A 22,649-nucleotide genomic window follows, 5' to 3' on the forward strand; every position below is an offset into this window, starting at 1 on the left:
GTGAGAGAGATATTTCAGGCAGAGTGAACATTGCAAAAGAGGTTCTGAAGTTGGTACAATGATAGTGTTCTACTCCACGCTTGAGCTTTGGATATACTCAGCATGGAGCATTCTTGTGGACCACTCCACCCTTGGAAAACCAGTAGAGGCAAGTGTATGGAAGGGGAGAGGTTAAAATATAAGGAAGGTCTCTCAAGGTACAACTACCTCAACACAAAGAATTATACAAGAAGAGTTAAAGAGAGTAATCACAATTGCTATGTTAATTCCTTCAAAAGTATTGGCTGGATTAAATTTTCAAAAAAGGTATAGCTATGACTTCCATACAGATATAAAGTGAGACGATGTTGACTGACAAAGACTCCTTAACCTAATTCTAGTCAAGCTCCTCTAAGTGCTCAAGGCCCCAACTTTGGGCTCTGTGGTTGGCCTGCTTATTCAAGAATCCCACTGAATCAGTTTAGACAGCATCTCGCATCCTTATTATTCCCATTTCTCTTGATATGTGATCAAATTTCTTATCACCCCCAATATCTTATCTCCCTACCCTGCCTTCAGCAAGAATTGTATTAAGTTTATCAAGTTAATTTAGAATCTCCCTCATCCCTGATGTTTCCTCTTAATAATTTTCTATCCGTTGACCCCTCTCCCTCTGCTCTTTGGCTATAAATTTCCACTTTTTCTTGTTTTAATCCTCTGAATAAGATCTACCTTACTGTCTTTAACAAGTGTCATGAAAATTTTTCTTTAACATGACAAAGTCTCTTTTCTTGATTAAACTTTAGACAGCCTCCTCTGAGCTCTCTTTTTGACTAGGCTTCATACTTAGGCTTAGTCTTTGGCCTACCTAGTCAAGTTTTAGCAAGAATCATACTAAATCAGGGTAGTGAGAATCTGCCCTCCACCCTGCCACTCAATCTCTGATATCTGATCACCTTTGATATCTGATTAAATTCCTCATCCACTATTCATCCTTGCTATCTGCACACTGGCATGCCTTCAGTGAGAATCCTATTAAGTCAGTTTAGTAAGAATCCCCCTACCCTTGATGTTCTCCTCTTAGTAATTTCCTATTCAACAACCCCCCTCACTCTGCTCATTGGCTATGAAGCCCCAGCTGTCTTTGCGATATTCGGAGTTGAGCCAGATCTCTCTCCCCTGCTGTGATAGTCTTGACACCGTTTGTAGTAGTCCTGAATAAAGTCTTCTTTACCATTTTAAGAAGCATCAGAATATTTTTTTTCTTTTTTAAATTAATTTTTTATTTCAGTATAGTTGGTATACAATCTTATATTGGTTATATTAGTTTCAGGTTTACAATATAGTGATTTGACATATTTAAACTTTACTTAAAATATGATCACCCTACTAATTCTAGTAATCATCTGTCACTGTGTAGACTTATCACAATATTATAGACTATATCCCCCTTCCCCTTTTCACCCATCCCCTCACCTCCTCTCTTCTGGTAGCCATCCCTTTGGTTTTTGTTTCTATGAGTCTGTTTTTGTTTTGTTTTGTTTGTTTTGTTTTTAGATTCCTAATATAAGTGAAACCATATGATATTTGTCTTTCTCTGCCTGACTTATTTCACTTAACATAATAATACCCTCTAGATCCATCCATGTTGTCACAAATGGAAAGATTTCATTCTTTTTTACTGCTGCATAATATTTTGGTGTGGGTGTGCCACATTTTCTTTATCTGCTCCTCTATCAATGGACAACTAGATTACTTCCATGCCTTGGCAGAATGGCTATTATCGAAAAGTCAACAAATAACATGTGTTGGCAAAGATGTGGTAGAAAGGGAACCTTTGTGCACCTTTGGTGGGATTGCAAATTGGTGCAGCCACTATGGAAAACAGTATGAAGGTTCTCAAAAAATTGAAAAATAGAACTACTTTATGACTCAGCAATTCTGCTTTTGTGTATTTATCCAAAAAAAATGAAAACACTCATGTGAGAAGATACATGCACACCTATGTTCATTGCGGCATTATTTACAATAGCAATCCAATTAAAAAATGGGCAGAGAACCTGAGCAGACACTTCTCCTAAGAAGACATACAAATGGCCAACAGACACGTGAAAAGATGCTCAACTTCACTAGCTATTAGGGAAATGCAAATCAAAACCACAATGACATACCACTTCACACCTATTAGAATAACTGTTATCAACAGGACAAGTAGTAACAAGTGTTGGAGAGGTCGTGAGGAAAAAAAAATCCTCATACACTGCTGGTGAGAATGTAAATTGTTGCAGGCACTATGGAAAACAATATGGAGGTTCCTCAAAAAACTAAAAATTGAATTACCATATGACCCAAAAATCCTTCTTCTGGGTATTTTCCCAAAAAACCTGGAAACACTTATCTGCAAAGATATGTGCATCCTGATGTTCATAGCAGCATTATTCATAGTTGCCGGGACATGGAAACAACCAAAGTCCCCTTCGATAGAAGATTGGCTAAAGAAGCTGTGATACATATATACGATGGAATATTACTCAGCCATAAGATGTAATACTACCATTTGTGATATGGATGGATCTTGAGATAATCATATTAAGCAAAATAAATCAGAGAGAAAAAGTTGAAAACCATGTGATTTCACTCATGTGGGATATAAAACTGAAAGCAACAAACAAATATGACAAACAGAGACTCATGGACATGAACAGCAGACTAGTGGTTACCGAGGGTAGGGGTCAGGGGAACGGTAAATAGGGGTAAAAGGGGTCAAATATTTGGTGACAGAAGGAAATTTAACTTTGAGTGGTGAACACACAATGCAAGATACATGACATATTGTTGAATTGTACACTTAAAACTTATTTGATTTTATTAATGTCACCCAAATAATTTTTAATAAAAATATTAAATATGTAATTCAACTCATTAATGAGGGGATGGGTAAGATGTTAAAGCCAATTCAAAGGATAATACAAAGAATAGACACATTTATAGATCAAAAATATTTAAATGTGCATGTAAATAAAAGCAAAATTGACCTCCAAGGTTGTGGAGAGAAGTCAATTGAACCTCTGTGGAACAGAGTTTGCATGTTGGTAGACAAGATTTATTGTGCAAATGCAGAGTTTTAAAAAGTGTCAAAGGCAATGAAAGGCTAGAATCATGTAACATCAAGAAAGGTGTGCTCTAGACTATTGGCTATGTGCCAAATGCAGCCCACTGCCTGTTTTTGTAAATACAATTTTATTGGAGCACAGCCACACACATTCATTTGTGTATTTTCTATGGTTGCTTTTATGCTGCAATGGCAGAATTGAGTAATTACAGCAATGGCCACAAAACCTAAAATTATTATCTGGCCCTTTACAGAAAGGTTTCTTAACCTCCCTGCCCTGGACAGTGCAGTTTTCCATGGAAGCACATTTTTTCCCTACAGCTGATAAGTAATATATCATTATTAGCCCCATTTTATGAGTTAAAAAACTACGATCAGTAAGCGTCAGAACCTGAACTCTAACCCAGGTCAGTCTGATTCCATCCTTAGTGCTATGATTAGCAAGCAATTTAACTGACCTTAATAAAAAAAAGTCCTGAGGCTAAAACACATGCCAAACATTAGAACATCTTAGAAAACTATTTCATCTTTAAGAAAGAAAATGTCTTTAAAAAGGTATATGTACGAGGGCATGTGTGTCTATATATATATATACGAAAAATTGTGACTGCTTTGATAACTACATAGCCTAATTTTCTTATTCTTTAGTGTAAACTACTTTTACGAGAGCAAATGAAGAAAATTGCAGCACGTTTGTACAAGAGAGGGTACTAGTTGTACATCATCGAACAAGGAATTGAGCCCGAAACTGAAAATTATTCCAATTTTTGTAGTGCCTTTCTTTTGAATGTTTGCTCTTTCTGAATCTATTAAGCATCACAGCCCTCTATACTCAGGGCAAGTTAGCTTCAGTTGTCTCTTTCTTAAATAGTCTACTCCTCCCCCCTTCCCCGTGTATTACGTTTTCTTCTATTTTAAAGCTGTTGAAAATGCTAGTTTCTGAAAGGGATTAAGTGGGTTAATTACCATTAAAAAGCCCCTTTATTTAGTTGGTATTTAGTTGCCATCTCTACTATCCATCCCTCCTCCCATTTTGTGAATGGGAAAGTGAGATGAAAAAGTCCAGCTCTAAGAGAATGTCTGAGACTGAACTCAGCCCAGCCCATTCCTCGATCAGATTTGGAAATCCTGTCTTTAGTATTAGGTTGCATGTGAAATCTTTGTCAAATCTTTTTTGGTACACGTTCATAAATAATACTTCCCAGAGTATCACTAAATAGTCACAAGACACACTGGGTGAATTTCAAAGACTGAACTGCTGTGCAGAAAATAAACGGACTGTTAATAGGATCGCTCTTGAATAATAGCTAAATTATTAAACTGAAGTGTGGTGGGTGTCACTTCCTTAGTGTGCCAAATTGATTTGAAGGTGCCAGTGTGAACGTCTCAGGAATATTACATTGCACGGCCCTTTGGAGGGATTTTTAAACTTTTCTATAACCTCTCCTTTGCCAGAGCTCATGTTTATTTCTATTTTTCATTGGCTTTTATTGGTAGAGGGTGTAGCAGTAGTATTGGTTTCCTGCCACATCCCCCTCGGTATCTACTTCTATGCCAAAAGCTCTTTCCTGAAAACACCCCTTCACTGCCTCTTGTAGCCCTGGGAGCATCTGGGCCCACCCTCAGTGCAAGTCCAAAGTGCTGGGAACTAATCTCACCATGGCTGCCCTTATCTAACGATGGCTGTCAGTTAGTGGATAAATACCCAGCGGCATCACCCCTCCATTGGAGCAACAATGAGATGAGGTAACTCCGAGGTATGGGTCAACAATGGGTTCTGGGAGTTCCCCAGCAAGACTGAGCTCCTGTGACCCCTGGTGTTTGATAACGGTTCCTTTATTGGCTTCCTTCCCTTCCTGGTTCACTTCCCCTACCGGTGTTTCCTGGAACTACCACCCAAAGAAAAGGCTTGCACTCAAATCCTTTTTTTAGGTTCTGCTTCTAGGGTATCCAACACCAAGACAGAAAGTGAATATGAAGATTTTTTTTCTCACTAGTTATCACGCAACATAGACAACACTTTATAATTTCCTCTCTGAGAACAACTTTGCCAAGTTCTCTGCTCTTACTATGTTGCTGTGGGAAAGCCATGAACTTTGGAGTTAGAATCAATCTTGAGTTCAAATCCTGCCTTTGCCATTCACTGGCTGTTTGACTTGTGTGACCTTGCTCAAGTTATTTTGCCTCAGTAAACCTCAGTTTCCCCACTTGTAAAACAAGGGTAATAGTACCTACCTCCAGGATCATTAAGAGAATTCATTACATAATGTACGTCAGCAGCTCAGTGTAGAGCTTGCCATATAATAGCAAGCAAATAAATGTCAGTTCTTTGACCTCTGATAGGTTGCTCCACAGTCATTACCAATAGAATGTAATGTTCTTGTCCTTGTAGTTCTTGTCATGGGAGAACAAAGCAAATAGATACCCGGAGCAAGAATATATCAAGATTCCAAGCTTCATGTGATTGCAAAACAGTAGTAAAAATAACTATGAGGAAAACCTTATCTGACTAAAAATGTTTTTCAGTTCATCTTTTGATTATTTTTTGAAAAATTTCTAACATTCTAGAACTAAACTGAATTGTATTAGTATTCTACTCTTATAGTTCTATGAGAAATAAAAAAAGACATGGGCAAAAAGCTCCAAAATAATACAAAACAGGGAGAGGCTTACAAAACTAAATATGGAACTCAACTCTAACAGCTGAATGGAGAATGGAATTAAAATAACTTAAAAATCATGAGTGAACGATAAAATGTACAGAAACTGAAAATTTAGACTATTTAAAACCCGGAATTGCTGATTATTCAGAAACTACACAGATGGATCAAGGGTAGTGAACAGCCAAAAAAGGATTATAGATGACTCTGCATTGTTTTAGCTGCTCTACATGCCACCCATCTCTGAGGAAAGCCTGACAGATATTGTAACAGGCTAATGCTGGCAGCAGATCCAATGATGGTAACCTGCTTATCACTAGATCCTTCCTACTGGGTTTGCAATTTTGATCTGTGTCCCAGACATCTAGTAGATCTTATTGATTTTGGCACCCTAATGCCCAATTATGCAGCCAATTAAAATACTTAGAATGGTGAGTTCATGAATAGTCTTAGTGGATGCAACTAACCCTGCCCAACAGCCTTTCATTTCATTGAATTTCTATGTCATTGAATCCAGGATTGCCATGCATCATAGAAAAACAAGACTGTTGCGTTGTCCACAGGGGCAGCTTGGTCAAATGTAGCTGTGGAATAGCATGCTGTCCTTGAATGGTATAGGCCTTCAGAGGGAGTTCCTTCGGGTCAATGTTGAGGCACAAAAACTCACACATTGTTGCTTTTTCTGTACCTGTCCTGACCACCTGCAAGGATGACCAGAAAGTTGGATGGTTTTCAGGGTCAGGATGGCTGCAACATGACAAGGTAGATCTGTTTGACACATTCAGTGTCATGGATTTCTTATGCCAGCAGTTGTAATGGCCTGCTTGGTTTAGTAGGGAAGCATGTCCCCTGCCACTTGGACTTGAGCCCCTATACTCTCTTGTCATATATCCTTGATCTTAAAACCACTTTTCTCAATGAGAGAGCCACACTAATAGCAGAGACTACCAGGCTCAGGGTTACCACGGTCTACTGACAGCCATGCTATTGTGCTGATGTCCTCTTCCAGTTTGTAGATAATCATAGGAAAGGCTTTAAAGCTGGCATTAGTGGGTCCAGCTGAAGCGGTAATTCTCTCAGCATAAATCCCTTCTGAGATGTTGATAACACGCACCCCTCTTCCCACACATCATTTTAACTGATCCTCCTTTCACATGATATTGCCAACTTCTTTTCTATGCATAAGTTGCTGGATGGTAAAGACATTTAATCCACCTACAGTCATACCCTCCATCTGCCTGCAGGGCCTTTGTCACATCCCTGCCAATCCCTATTTTCTTCCTCTGGTTTCTAGCCATTCCTCTTCCCACCCACTCCCCTTTTTCTCTTTGAGCCTGTACTTTTTGGTTTTCACCACTACCAGAGACAAAACACTTGACCATTCAAAATCCAGCTCCCCAGACATGGAGACAGGTGTGATTAAAGTAGACACATAAAGCACTAAGCATAAATGGAAACAATTGATACATTTTATTACATTTAAATGAAGAAGTTTAGAACTTTTGTTCAACTAGAAGACCCGTTAAGAGAAAAAGTAAGCCATAGACTGAGAGAAGGAAGACATTTGCAACTCTTATACCCATCGAAAGACTTTTATCTAAATAAAGAACTCATAAATTAAGAAAGAAATAGAAACTCAGTAGAGAAATCATCAAAAAGCTTGAATGTGAGCTGTTCAAAAGAGGATATCCAACTGACCAATAAAAATAAAATGTGCTCAACCTCATGCTAATCAGAAAATTGCAAATTCAAATCTCCACTATACATTGAACAGTGTGGCGAAAATTAAAACATCTGACATTAATAAGTATAACCTAGGATATAGAGCAACTGGAACTCTCATATAGTGTTGATAGCAGTGTTAATTGGCACCCTCAATTTGGGAAAGAGTTTAACATTATCCGTTGAAGTCGAAGATATTTATACCCTATGCCCCTTCTAACACTCAGTATAATTTCATTTATATAGCTTTCAAAAACAGACAAAACATGTCTATAGTTTAGGTATACATACTTAGGTGGCAAAACAGTCAAACACTGAAGGGAGTTATTCCCATAAATTCAGGAAAATAGTTACCTCTAGGAAGAAGAAAGGAATTTGTAATGACCAGGAGTACACAGGGGTCAAATGGAGGGGTCGGCAGTGTTCTATTTCTTGACCAGGGGACTAGTTACAAGAGTGTTTGATCTGCAATAATTTATTATCCTGCATGTTTGTGTTTCATGTGCTTTTCCATATGTGTGCTGTATTTCATTATAAGAAAGTTTTAAAAAAACATTCTCAAAGAGTTCTCTGAGCAACATTGGTTAGTGAAATTTTAATATATGATACTCACAAAAAGGGTTCCATGGTCAAATACATTTTAGCACTGGAATAAATGAAGACGAACGGATCTTTAATATGCTAAGGTACATTGTGAAATTCCAAGAGGGGTCAAGAGTATGCAATGATTTATTTGACCATGGAACACTTTTCCTAAGAGACGTCTTACTGATCATATACTTAGGGAAATAGATGGGGAAAAAAAACATCATAAAGCAAGTCCCAATTTCAAGAGCCAGTTGATCTGGTCCAACCATGGACTTCAGGAGCTTTATGCAAAGTACAAAATGCAAAGTAGCAAACAAACAAAGTTTTAGGTAGTGCTGAACTGGAGGCCTTCACTATTCTTAAAATCCTCATAATTTCAAGTGCCTACTCAACTGTCCCCAAACACTGAATCATGAGGGGCGAGCCCATACTCATAACCATATTCTCTGGCTATGTTTGTTCCGGGTTTCATAGTTACCATGCGGATGAATGTGTGTCTGTGGACAGATGGACCACCCCAAATTTGCTCACTTCTTTTTTTACTCCCAGCTTTATTGAAGTATAATAGACAATTAGTTGCTCATATTTACATTGTACAATTCAATGAATGTTTTTCAACTATAATTGGCATACAATAATATATTTATTTCAGCTGTACAGCATAGTGATTAGAGATGTATATAACTCACAAAATGGTCGCCCCACTAAATCAAGTACCCCTCTTCCCTCTTACATATTTTTTACAACATTGTTGACTGTTTTCCTTATGCTACACTTTATATTTACATGACTATTTTGTATCTATCTGTTTGTACTTCTTAATCCCTTTGCCCTTTTTCACCATCGTCCCCAACCCATCTTCCCATCTAGTAGCCCTAAAATAGTCACTGTATCTATGAGCTTGTTTCCATTTTTGTTGTCATTTATTGGTTCTTTAGATTCCACATGTATGTGAAATCACGTGGTATTTACCTTTCCCTATCAGACTTACTTCATTCAGCGCAATACCCTCTAGGTACATCAAGGCAATATCTTTTTCCATCTACCTTCCTTTTAGTCTGTGTGTGTCTTTTAATCAGACGTGAGTCTCTTGTGGGCAGCATATGTAGGGGTCTTGTTTTCTTATCCATGCAGCCACTCTATCTTTTGGTTGGAGCACTTAACTCTTCCATTTGAGGTATTTGTTGATAAATATGCAGTTATTGCCATTCTTTATTCATGATTTTGATACATGTTTTTTTCTCCTTAAAGGTATCCTTCCAACAATTCCTGTAATATTGCTTGGTATTGATGAATTCCTTTAGCTTATTTTTGTTTGGGAATCTCTTTATCTGTCCTTTGACTCTAAATGATAGCTTTGCTGGATAAAGTATTCATGGTTGAGATCCTGAGTTTTCAACACTTTGAATATTTTGTGCCAAACCTTTCTGTCCTGCAAAGTTTCTTTTGAGAAATCAGCTGCCAGTCTTATGGGAGCTCCCTTGTAGGTCTATTAATTGCTTTCTCAGATAATGTATTCTTCATTTCTGGCTGGTTCTCTTTTATAATTTCCAATTCCATTTTTATGCTTTTTAAAATCTCTTTGTTAAAGTTCTCACTTGAGTATCTTTATAACCAGTGTTTTGAACTCTGCATCTGTGAGATTACTTGACTTCATTTTTTTCTTGAGCTATGTTCTGTTCTTTCATATGGTTTCTGCTTCTTTGTCTTCTCATTTTGGCTGCCTTTCTGTGTCTGTTTCTATGTACTTAGCAAAGCTCCTAAGTCTCCTGGTCTTATTAGCCTGGCTTTGTGAAGTAGGTGTCCAGTGGCGCAGTCTTGAGAGAGGTTCAGCTGTAGGCCAAGTTTAGTCCCAGCCTGTGCCATTCTAGAACCACCTTTTAAGATTCAGCTAGCAATGCATAGAAGATGTACATACAGTTGCCTCAAGAAGCCACTTCAGAAACTGAGGTCAACTGCCACCTGTGTGAGTCTTGGCGTTGCTCAGCAAGTGGCACAGGACTTGCTGAGGACACAACTGGATGTGGCTTGGGTGGGCTTTGCATTGGGGGAGGCAGAGGTTCAGGGAATCCTCTGGTTTGAACAACCTCTGTTATCCAGTTTGATGATGTCAGCTATGGCAGCACTGTGTCTGCCCACTGGGAAGGGGCAAGGCTCAACACAGGGACAATGGATACCACCAGCACTTCTACCCAGTAGAAAGCCTCTCCTCTGGCTCTCACTCTGACAATTCAGAGTCCCCCCGTGAGTCCCTGGTGACTTTTGAGCAGCCAACCTGGCGCTAGTACTCAGAGCAAGTAGGGTTCATCACTGTGAAAGTCCGTTTGTGGACATGGCCCCTTTAAGAGGCATCTGCACCTGCTAGCTGCTGCTGGCACAGCTTCTGTCCCACTCAACCACTGGGGACTGGGCAGCCTTGTGTCCTTGCCCCCTCCTACCTGCAACCATTGTAGGGTAATTTCTTATTTCTCTCCCTAGTTGTAGGGCTTCTATTCATCTAGACCCCCAGGTGACTCTGCTTGCTGTTTTTGCCTGGTTCTTTATCTCACTTCTTATTGTTTTATGTCAATATAAATCAAAATTGTTCATAAGCAAAATCATTCTGAGGAGATCCAGCATCTGCCCTAATACTGGTACTATGCTCTCACTGGGACACCGTATCAATTAGCTTTCACTGTATAACAAACCACACTAAAACCTAGTGGCTTAAAACAAAAACCACAATTCTGTGCTCTGGAAATTTAGACTGGACTCAGATGGATGAGCCATCTTCTGGTCTCAATTGGGTGCCACTCATGTGTCTGTCTGTGGGCAGCTGCTGGGTCAGCTAGGATATTAGCTGGCTGTTAGCTGAGGCAGCCATATAAATTCCAGCCATGGATTTCTCTCATCATCCATCAGGCAGCTTGTTCATGCGGCAGTTATAACAAGAGTGCTAAGAAGAGCAGGAAAGGAATAGCCCTAATGTGTAAGCTCTTTTCAAATCTTTGCTTGCATCACATTTGTTATTATCCTATTGGTCAACAAATCACATGACCAAGTCTAGAGTCAGTGTAGGAGACTACACAGGGTATGGATACAGGGAGACTTGAACAAATTGGGAACTATTACTGTGTTAATCTGCCAAAGATAAATCTGGCAATATAGCCATTTGTTGTCAAAACTCTCTCTAAAACTGCATTGACTTACAGTACTCCTGACCAGTCAAATTCACTGCTGAGTTAACTTTTTAAAAAAAACCTGTTCATCAATATTTTAAAAGAATGATGCAAATAGGAAAGGTTAATTAAAATAGAGATGTATTACATTTCAAAAATATGATGAAATGGAAATAGCTTTCCCTAAGGAAAGTGTACAAGATGATTATTCAAGGGAAAATTTAATTATAACCCCCAAAAGCAGAGGGATTCTAGCAGTTAGGGATTATTGTTAGATTGCATTTTTACAGAAATATATAAACTATGACCCTCCTTTCAGTTTCACTTATTTCTATTTAAGAAAATCTGTTTCTTGATTTTTTTCCAATGTGGCTATATTGTTTACACTTTAACTGTTGTAGACTTCAAATTGTTATCTAAGGCTGGACACATTAACCTTATCTATTGGAATAGAAGAAGAAGCCTGTTATGTTGGGTAATTATGGCTGTGGGAGATAATAATAAAAAGGCAGAAGAGGCCCAGGTCTGCTCTCTACTGTCTTCAGCCATTGATAGTATATGGCTATGACCATGCTAAGTTGGAAAGGGACTCACATCTCTAAGTTGCAATAGTACTTGGAGGTAATTTTTTTTGGGAAATGGCAAGCCAAGGATCATCGGGTGACTCCAGATGGGATTGCCAATTTTGACTTCATTTGACCTCCTAGGGCCCCATCTTGTGCTGATTTTACACTATTAAGACCACAAGAAAGGATTGTCATCAAGAAATTTAGTCTCTAGGTTCTGTCATCCATGGTAAAGATCTTCTATTTCTTTGCTTTGGATGACATTGACATCTACAGATAATTTAGAATTTGACGAAGTTATAGATTCGAAACTATGTATTGATAAGTTGAGATGATGATAATGATAGAGAGTAGCACTCCTTGCCAAGTTCTTGACAAGAATTACATCATTTAATCTTCAAAACGCCTGCTTATTTCTAATTGACCCAGGAAAAGCCAGAGTACCAAGAGATTAACTAATTGCCCAAAGACCCACAACTTGTAAATGGTGGCATCAGGATTTGAATCAAGGTTTAATCTGACTCTAAAGTTCAGATTATAACTACTCAGCCATACCATCCTCTTTTGAGAGCTTGCTGTGTATGTCTGAGCATCATCGTCATCTACATTTTTTGTTGAACATTCACTGATTGTAATGTGTGCAGAACTGTGCTGGAAGTGTGGTATAAAAAATGCCTCTTGCACAATAGACCATGGGATAAACAATCTTATAAATAGCTCTCTCTAGTTGTTGAGCATGGTGCAGAGGGAAAGCATAAAATTTAAGAACACTGTCAATTGACAAACCTGCTTTTAGTTAGAGGGATAATAACCTTGGACAAGTTATTAAACCTCTCTGGATCTCAATTTCCTCAACTGGAAAAAGGATTTGATAATAGTATTCTTTGCGATCGAATTATTATGGAGATTAAGATAACATATGTAAAACACATAATGCCTGGCACATAGTTAGTATGATTTAAAATGTTAGCTATTAAAATTATTCTGTCAAATAGCTTAAATTAGGTAGACATTTTCATTTTTTAATATCAGAATTAAAAAGTAATTTTTAAAAATTTAAAGACAAGGCAATTTTTTTATTTTAAAAGTAATACATGTTCTTTATAAAACTTTAGAAAGTGCAGAGTTACAAAAAATTGTTTTTGACCTTTTAAGTATCCAAATTCTACTGTCTTGAAATAATATATCAAACCATCCATAACTCAGTGGCTTGAAGCAATAATCAATTATTACATCATAATTTTGTGGGCTGGCAGTTTGGGCTCAGCATGTCTCTGCATTATTCTGGATGCTTGGCTAGGGCTGGATGGTTGAGCACAGCCTCTCTTATAGCTGGCAGGGTTGGCAGGCTGTTGGCCAAGGCACCTCAGCTGTCCTCCATGTGGCCTCTCCAGCAGGCTATTCATCTGTTGGAAAATAGGTTAGTCACCTATTCACATGGTGGTCTCAGGGTTCCAAAGACATCAAGAGGCAAAGCACTGAAGCCCAAGCATTTTTCAGACATCTGATTATGTCCCATTGGCCAAACAAGTTACATGGCTAAGCACAGACTGAAGGCGTTAAGAGACAGATTTCACCTTTTGATCTGAGAGCCACAGCCACATTTCAAAGGAAAGGCATACAGACATAGGAATGATTTGTGACTGTTTTTTGAAATTTATTACAGAGAAATACTGTTAAAAATTACACATGCATAGTCTACAGCCATGCCACCTTGAACAAGCCTGATCCCATCTGATCTTGGAAGCTAAGCAGAGTTGGACCTGATTAGTATTTGTATGGGAAACCACCTAGGAAGACCAGGTGCCGTAGGTGTAAAAAAATAAAAAATAAGGGATTGTAAGCTGACAAGGTCCTTGCAATCTGTGAGGTCAACCAAGGATTGCCTTGTGAAAATAAATTACACATACATAAAATACATATATGTATGTATATATATGTCTATATATAGACATATATATTTTTTACACATACAAATATACATATCCAAACAAAAACAATTATATTAAATATGATGTTTTATAACTTCCCTCCCCCATTAATTACATGCTGGGAACATTTCATATACTTGTTTTAAGATGTGCATAGAATTACATTGTGCGGATTTACCATGACAAATTTGACAAAGTCTCTTGTAGGACTTTTAGGTTGTTTCCAGTTTTGCAATAATCTTCTGAATATGTAGACATTTATACATTTTTCTCATTAGTTCCTTGGTGTACATATTTCAACCTCTAAAATATTGCAAGAATACTATACTGAAAGATTGCAACCAGAGATGATAGTCAAAACACTCAATGGCAGAATGGGATACTGACTTTAACTTGGATCAGAGTCCTGAAGGTAACCCTTTAATTGCTGGATTGAGATGTCCAAGCTCCAGTGGAGGGTCAAGCAGCTGCGGTAGTGGTTGATACTCAAAGGTGCTCGTTTGGGATAACTTTTATTTACTTTTACAACCGTACTAAATATCATCCACAGAGAAGTGTGTGGAGATATCTGTTTCCCATCACCCTCTGCAACTGCAACTGCAACTGCAACTGCAACTGCAACTGTAGATGTTGTCTATCTTTTTAATCTTTGCCAAGCTGACAGTGTTGTTTCCATGATAACAATGAAAATAATACCATTTTTTTTTATTTCGTATTTTTCCAATCATGGGTGAGGGCAATTTTTTATGTTTCACCCCCATTCGCATTGGGTTGTTTTTGTTGCTTTCAATGAATTGCCTGTTAATGTCCTCTGCCCATTTTTCTTTGTGATGTTACTCTTTTAAATAAAAAGCTAATATTTATTGATGCCTTATGACATGCCACTATTCTAAGCCCTTAATAGGCATTACCTATTTTAATATTCACTATGACCATATAAAGTTATTGTTATTCCCTTTTAGAGATATGAAAATAGAGGCAGAGGTTCAGCAATGTGCACACCAGGAACTTATTTGTAAATGCTGGGGTCAGGATTCAAGTCCAGGAAGTTAGGTTCCATAACTCAGGTTCTTAATCATTCTGACCTATTCTATTCTTTCTGCAGTATTTACTTACAAGAGCTTTTTACATACAGATATTAATTATTTAATAGATATTGTACATTTTTCCTAGTTTGTTCTACTTTTAACTTTCCTTATGGTGTTGCTTGCTGTACAGTTGTTTTAAAAATATTACATATATACTTTTCTAAATAAATATTTTTTTTACCTTGATGGACTGGGGTTTAATTGAAAGAATTCTCATATATTTAAAGCATACAAAGTGATGATTTGATATACATGTACATTGTGAAAGGATTTCCACCATCAAGTTAATTAACATGTTCATCTCCACACATAGTTGCTTTTGAGAACATTTAAATTTTACTTTCAGCAAATGTCAATTATTCAATGTAATATTATCAACTATAGTTACCATGTTATACTTTAGATCCTGAGACATTGTTTTTCTTATAACCGATAGTTTTACATAGTTTAAAATATTTAATATGGTCAAATATCTGAAGTTTTTTTTTCTGAATGGATTTTGTCTCTAATATCATTCTCAGATGTTCCGTAGCTAACAGATATAAAAATATTTAGCTATATTTTCTTCTATATACAATTTCGGAATTGTCTGTATTACCAACATACACATGCTTAGGCCCCATTCAGACCTATTGAATCAAAATTTCTACAAAGAGGATTAGATATTTATGCTTTTAAAAAGATATACAAACTCACAGTCCAGGAGGGCTGGTAAATACACACATTTACCTCTTCTTACTTCCCAAAGCACATTAAATTGACTGAAGAAATAATAAATTAAGAATGTATCTACAAAATCAATTCCAGATGGGTTAAAAAGTTAGTTGTGAAATCCCAAACTTAACTTTTAGAAGAACACATGGAAGAATACCTGTATTAGTCAGAGTTCTCTACAGAAACAGAACCAATAGAAGATATATATATATATATATATATATATATATATATATATATATATATATATATAGCGGGTCAGGGGAGGCTTTAAGGAATTGACTGATATGATTGTAGTGGGTGGAACTTGAAAGTAATATGCACGGGGCAAGCCATCAGGCAGGAAATTCCGACAAAGGTTGATGTGGCAGTCTTGAGTCTGAAGGCAGTTCTGAGACCAAATTCCTTCTTCCTTCGGGAACCTCAGTATTTTCTCTTAAGGCCTTCAAATAATTGAATGAGGCCCACACACACTACACATAGTAATCTGCTTTATCAAAGTCAAGTGATATAAATGTTAACTACATCTAAAAAATACATTCACAGCAACATCTGGACTAGTGTTTGACCAAACGACTGGGCACTATAACCTAGCTAAGTTGACACAGAAAATTAACCATCACAATAATTTTATAAGCCTGTGGTAGGAAAGTATTTTTAAACAAGACACACACACAGACACACACACATGATAAATGTTTTGAAAAGGGGGAAAATGTTGTTTTCTTACCCTCTACAGTTATTCCTCCTTATTTGAGATGCCCCCAAGTAATCAGAATCCATATTAAATAATATGCTTCGTGAAATTATCACAACTTACTTTCTTGCCAGAGAGCTATTTTCTTTCTTACACTTCTGGGGTTCCTGATAAATACCAAGAAACACAGTACAAGAACATAAAAGAGACAAGTGTGTTTTAATTCAGGCTCCACAAACCTAGATGTTAGCTGTAGTCCCACAATATCCCAAGCCAAAATACCAAACAATGATGGATTTATTTTTGCCCTAATTTAAAACAAGCCTGATTTATTTTTAAAAATTCAACCTCAAAACACAACTCAACAGACGTGATATGGAATGTATTACATGCCTAACCAAAAAACAAAACACTGCTCGGTACAGTGGACTTGAAAATTATCTTGCTATTAATAGATCTCCCGGATGGCTGTGATCTGTTGGATTTGATACATTAAGGTTTTGGCAGCTGCTGGGGAGTAAAAACAAGACGTTCCATACGATATTACTTAATAAAGAAACTAGGTCATGAAATAGCTCTTTGGTGAATTTTTTAAAAAGATTTTGAAGAGCCCAATTCCATCTTTAATAAGGCCATATCGCCAAGTATGTTTGGCAAAGCAGCAATGTGATTAGCAGACTCCTTCTTTGGAATTGTGTGAAATTGACAGCAACGTGGGGTACCCTGTTACTTTCATCTCTTCATCTGGCACAAATACCTCAAATATTGCACATCCACAACAAATATTTGTTAAATCCAAAAGTGTTCCTCTCTTTCCTTTGATATTTTGAGGGCCTGACTCTGAACTACTGATTGAAATATTTGGATTGAAGACCTTTACGAACATATCTGTTGAGAAGATGACATTTTCAAGAGTTTAAGGTAACACTGATCTGTTCGACTGGGCTCAAAATATTTTGTAAATATTTAATTGGAGAATATTTCTACCCAATTTTTTAAAAAGTGGTTACATGGAGAGGATGTGGAGAGAAAGGAACCCTTATATACTGCTGGTGGGACTGCAAATTGGTACAGCCACTATGGAAAACAGTATGGAAGTTCCTCACGAAACTAAGAATTGATCTATCATATGATCCAGCAATCCCTCTACTGGGTATTTAGCCCAAAGACTTGAAAACCCATATCCAAAAAGATATTTGCACACTGATGTTCATAGCAGCATTATTCACAGTGACCAGGACATGAAAGCAACCGAAGTTTCCTACAATAGATGATTGGCCAAAGAAGCTGTAGTACATATATACAATGGAATATGACTCAACCATAAGAAGAGATGAAATACTGCCATTTGCGACAGCATGGATGGACCTCAAGATAACCATGCTAAGTGAAATAAGCCAGACAGAAAAAGTTGGAAATTACATGATATCACTTGTATGTGGAATATAATCCTAAAAGCAACAAATGAACAGGACAAACAAACAGACTCATGGTCATGGACAATAGACTAGTGGTTGCCAGAGGGTAGGGGAGAGGGAGGAGGGGGAAGGTAGATGGGGTAAAGAGGATCAAATATATGTTGACAGAAAGAAATCTAACTATGGGCGGTGTAAATATATATGCCTTAGTGTTAAAGTGTGCACCTGAAACTTATTGGATTTCATTAACCAATGTCACTATAAAAAATTAATTAATTTTAAAAAAAGAAAGATTACAAAAAAGAAAACCAGTAGTGGATTTTAGAGTTTGTTTTTTTTTTATTTAAAGAAATACTTGTTTTAGGTTTAATTCTCTGGTAGTAGACTCTGAAGTGAAGGTTGATAAAATACCAATAAGAAAATAGAACTGAAAAGGAAAGAACTCCAAGGAGGGTGATGTATCAAGCAAAGTCCCCAAGAGAGTAACTTGGAGTTAGTTCTGATCTGGGGATAATGTTGGTCCTTAACAGGGGACCAGGGAGCTGGAGTATTTCTAGAACTCCCTCCCTAAGATAATGATGGATCAGGATTCACTGCATAGATTTCAGGCACTTCTTGATCTGCCTGTATGAACAAGGTGGGTTCTAGCAGAACTGAGGACTGTCCTCTAACAAAGAGATGCAGGTGCCAATGTGGTGTGTGTGTGTGACAGTTGTACATGAAGATGGTGAAGGGTTCTAAGGAGTTATGTGCAGAAATCTAACAGCATCTGTCTCACTATTCCACAAAAGATAATTTGTTAAGGTCTCTTCACAAATCCAGAGCAAACCTAGGTATGAAGTGAAGGAGGTACTATGCAGGCAATGCAAGGTTTGAGGCAGTTGCCATATTTTCTTTGGTGTCCCCATCCCCAGGTTGAGGCAACAGAAAGAGGTTAAAGAGGAGTTTGGTTTGTGATACTCACCTCATACGGGCAATCTCACCAAAAGATCTCAAAGTCCAGGAGGCAGAGGACAGTGAGCAGGTCTGGAGAGCAAGAACAGAAAATTAATCCTGAAGGGATCACATGGATCAAAGACAGAAAAATGAACCAAACCAGGGCTTCATTGGGGTGAAGAAGAAGGGAATGGGGGATAAAAGCTGGAACTGGAATAACTATTATAACTATATTACAATTATTAAGCTATATTATACAACAAATATAATAATTTAATATATAAATTATTTAAATAACTTTAATACATATTGAATGCACCACCCACATTTCAAGTACTCAGTAGCTACATATGGCTAGTGGCTATTGTAGTTCTAGAACATTCCACCATCTCAGAAAGTTCTGTTGGACAGTGCTGGCCTAGAGGTTACTGAATGGACCAATGGTTCAGAAAACTCTTGTTTTCTTCTTTAAAACAAATCAAATTTTGCCACTGGGATTTCCCTGAAAATTTTGAGGTAGCTACTTAAAGGGTAATAGTATAGAGATACTTCTTAAACTTTCTGTCTTGAGTTACCTTTGTTAGATGATTTTTGACTTCTTGGGCCTAACCTGAGTTCTTATTAATTAAATTTTGATGAGCTGTTGAGCTTCTGATGACCTATTAGAACAACCAGTCATGTTCACTTTTTTCTTTGATTGTTGTTTTCCTTTACCTTATTGTTTGTGTACATTTTAATCTTTGCAAGGAAAAGGAACAAAATATGATCTTAAGAGGGAGGAGGCAAGATGCCATACAGGAGCAGGAAAAGTGGAAGAATCTAAGTTTCTTACTCTTATCCATTCCCATTTCCACATGGCCATGGCAGGATAATTCTGCTTAGCAGCTAGGACAAATTCTCACCAGATCAAGTCACCAAGTAGAATTTGGGCACAGTATTTCCAACAGCTTTGTATCTGCTGCTGCTTTTATTAACATCCATGAACATTTTTGCAGTGCAGATTGCCCCCTAGGCCACCAATCGAAAGTCAAAGATTGAAAAGATCCTGTGTTATCATTGATTGCCATTTTATTAAAGTTGAATTACAAATTGTCTTAATTTGGGTACTCCCAGAAGAAGACCCTGACACAAGGATTCAAGTGCAAGCACTTTGTTTATAGGGTAATTCCAGGAAAGATTGGGTAAGAGAGAGGAAAAGGAAGGAATCAAGTAGGGTACACCGTCAAGCAAGTTTCCCAGTGCAAACTCTGGGATCCACTGCTTTAGAATTATCCTACCGAAGGGTGAAAGAGCTCGGCATTTCTCATCAGTCGTTGGTTGAGGGATGCTGGGAGAAAGAAGGGAAACAGGTCACCCTGGGTCTACCATGTCCATGGAGCAGAGAAAGCCCTCAGACAAAAAAAAAAATACAGATTCAGGCTGACATGCAGGGAAACAGTGAGTGTTGAAGGACAGGAGTGGGGCATTTACAGTGTCTTCTATATATACTTGTTTTTATTTTTAAGCAGACAAAAGACCTAAGACTCTCAAGAGTACAGACCATCCATGTCCTAGTAGGGTTGATCCACTGGTGCAGAGGAGATAATGAGTCACTGCCAAATGGAAAAACAAAAGAGTCATTAATGAGTAACTTGACCTCTGGTCAGAACATCTCAAATAGTTGAGAGCGAGGACAGAGCCTTTGGTATTAAATGCCTTTGAATTGAAAGGATGGGGAGACAGTGTTCTGGCTTTTGTACCAAAGAAGACAAGGAACAACTTATTTTAACCACTTGTTAGAGGATACATGGGCGGCTAGTACATACTGGAATTTCTGAGAGAGACTTACTAAATGTTTTCTGCTGAGACTGATGAAGCCAGACTGGGGCATCTGCGTGCCAGGAATATATGGTTGCATATGTGCCACTGTTTATCTGTTTGCAAAGTATGCCATATGTCGACAGTGTGACATATGTTGAGCTGTACGGAAGATCAGTCAGAGAAAAAGAAGAGCCAGATTATAAGAGAGGGAGAAGGAGAAATATGGAAATGAAAACAAACCCTTGTGACTTTGGCTAGATGGTAAATTCTTTAAGCATAAGGAGTGTATCTCACTCATCTTTAATTCCTACTGCCTACAGTTTTGCTGGCACATAGTAGATGCTCAGTTAGTGCATCCTGAAGATGAAGAGTTAGCACATGCAAGGTGCTTAGAACCATGTCCCTATATGGATGATGCGTGATAAGTATAGATTGAATTAATGCATGAGAGGCTGTTTAGAGCTAGAGAGACTCCTGGAGTTTCATTGTATCATTGTTTTACACATAAAACTGACTCTTGGAGGAGCATGAAAATGATGGTAGCCATGGCAGCCTCGGCACCCAGGTGTTGGAGCTGGTGTTCATGTCCCAATGTGTCATCCACTGCCTTCTTTACTGCACTGCTCTCACTGCTGATGTCTGGTCCCCACGCGTTCTTGTTGCAGCTGTCCCTGGTGCCCTTGGGCCTCTTACTGCATTCTAAGGCCATGCACAACTGGTAAGTTTATGGGCTGGTGACATACAAAATGATAAAACTCTTAGAAGAAAACATAAAGGAAAAGTTTAATGACATTAGATTTGGCAGTGACTTCTTAGATAGCAAATCACAGGCAACAAAAGCAAAAATAGATAAATTGGACTACATAAAACTTAACTTTTGTTCATCAAAGTACATAATCAATAAAGTGAAAAGTCAATTTACAGAATAGGAGAAAATGTTGCAAATTACATATTTGATAAGAGGTTAATATCCAGAATATATAAAGAATTCCTATTACTCAAAAACAAACAAACAAAAATCAAATAACCCAATTAAAAAATGGGCAAAGGACTTGGATATACATTTCTCCAAAGATGATATACAGATGACCAATAAACATATGAAAAGATGCTCAACATCACTAACCATTTGAGAAATGCTAATCCAAACTGCAATGAGATATCACCTCACACCCATTAGGATAGCTACTACACCCAAAATAGAAAATACAACCGTTGGTGGAGATGTGGAGAAGTTGGAACCCTTGTGCACTATTAGGGGAATTGTAAAATGGTACAACCACTATGAAAACCAGTATGGTGGTTACTCAAAAAAATTAAAAATAGAACTACCATATGACCCAGAAATTACACTTCTGGATTTATTTCTGAAAGAATTGAAAGCAAGGTCTCATGGAGATATTTGCATACCCAGGTATGCGCTATTCATAATAGCCAAAAGATGGAAGTAACTGAGATATCTAACAATAGATGAATAGATAAATAAAACATGGTATATACATACAATGGAATACTATACAGACTTAAAAAGGAAGGAAATCCTATCACATGCTACAATATGGATAAACCTTGAAGACATTATGCCAAGTAAAATAAACCAGTCACAAAGGGACAAATATTGTGTGATTCCACTTATATGAGGGATGAAAAGTAGTCAAATTCATAGATAGAGAAAGTAGAATAGTGATTACCTGGGTCTTGGAGAAGTAAGGCAAAGGGAACTTGTTGTTAAATGAGTATAGGGTTTCAGTCTGCAAGATGAAAAAGCCCTGAAGGTCTGTTTTATAACAATGTAAATATACTTAACACTTTCCGTGCAAACCCGTTTCTGCTTTTCAAGCTGGCTACCTATTAGGCTTTGCCAATGGGGGAAGTAGAATAGACCAGAAGGCTATGGAAGGAGTTTTGCAGTTTTCTAACACTCCAGATCTACTTCATTATTCCCCGCCCCCCCCCCCCCCCCCCCCCCCCCCCGCACACAAGAAACAGTAGCACCATTGGCTCATGCCACACCTTCAGAGGTCTAGGTCCCAGCCTCACAGATTGGGGACTGCTACATTTTGATAATTTTGACCTCTTTCCTTTGTTCCCCAGCCCCAGGAGTGGTAGCTACCACTACTAGGTGCTACCTCTGTGATAACTTCAGTGTTTTTTTTTGCCTTTTCAGTTACCTAATTAACAACTTTATATTTAGTGAAGAATTCTTTATATTGAAATTCTCTTCGTTAAAATAACTAGTGTTACTTCTGTCTCCCAGCTAGACTTTGGTTGATACAAATT

At 37.7% G+C, this 22,649-nt stretch overlaps 2 pseudogenes; one reads left to right on the forward strand and one right to left on the reverse strand.

Moving 5' to 3' along the window:
* Window positions 1-6,489: 6,489 nt before the first annotated feature.
* LOC118607861 lies at window positions 6,490-6,985 on the reverse strand (annotated as a pseudogene).
* Window positions 6,986-13,481: 6,496 nt separating this feature from the next.
* Window positions 13,482-13,600, forward strand: LOC118608552 (annotated as a pseudogene).
* Window positions 13,601-22,649: the final 9,049 nt, after the last annotated feature.

The sequence above is a fragment of the Rousettus aegyptiacus genome, unplaced genomic scaffold, assembly GCF_014176215.1.
Source record: "Rousettus aegyptiacus isolate mRouAeg1 unplaced genomic scaffold, mRouAeg1.p scaffold_m13_p_9, whole genome shotgun sequence".
Classification (NCBI taxonomy): Eukaryota; Metazoa; Chordata; class Mammalia; order Chiroptera; family Pteropodidae; genus Rousettus; species Rousettus aegyptiacus.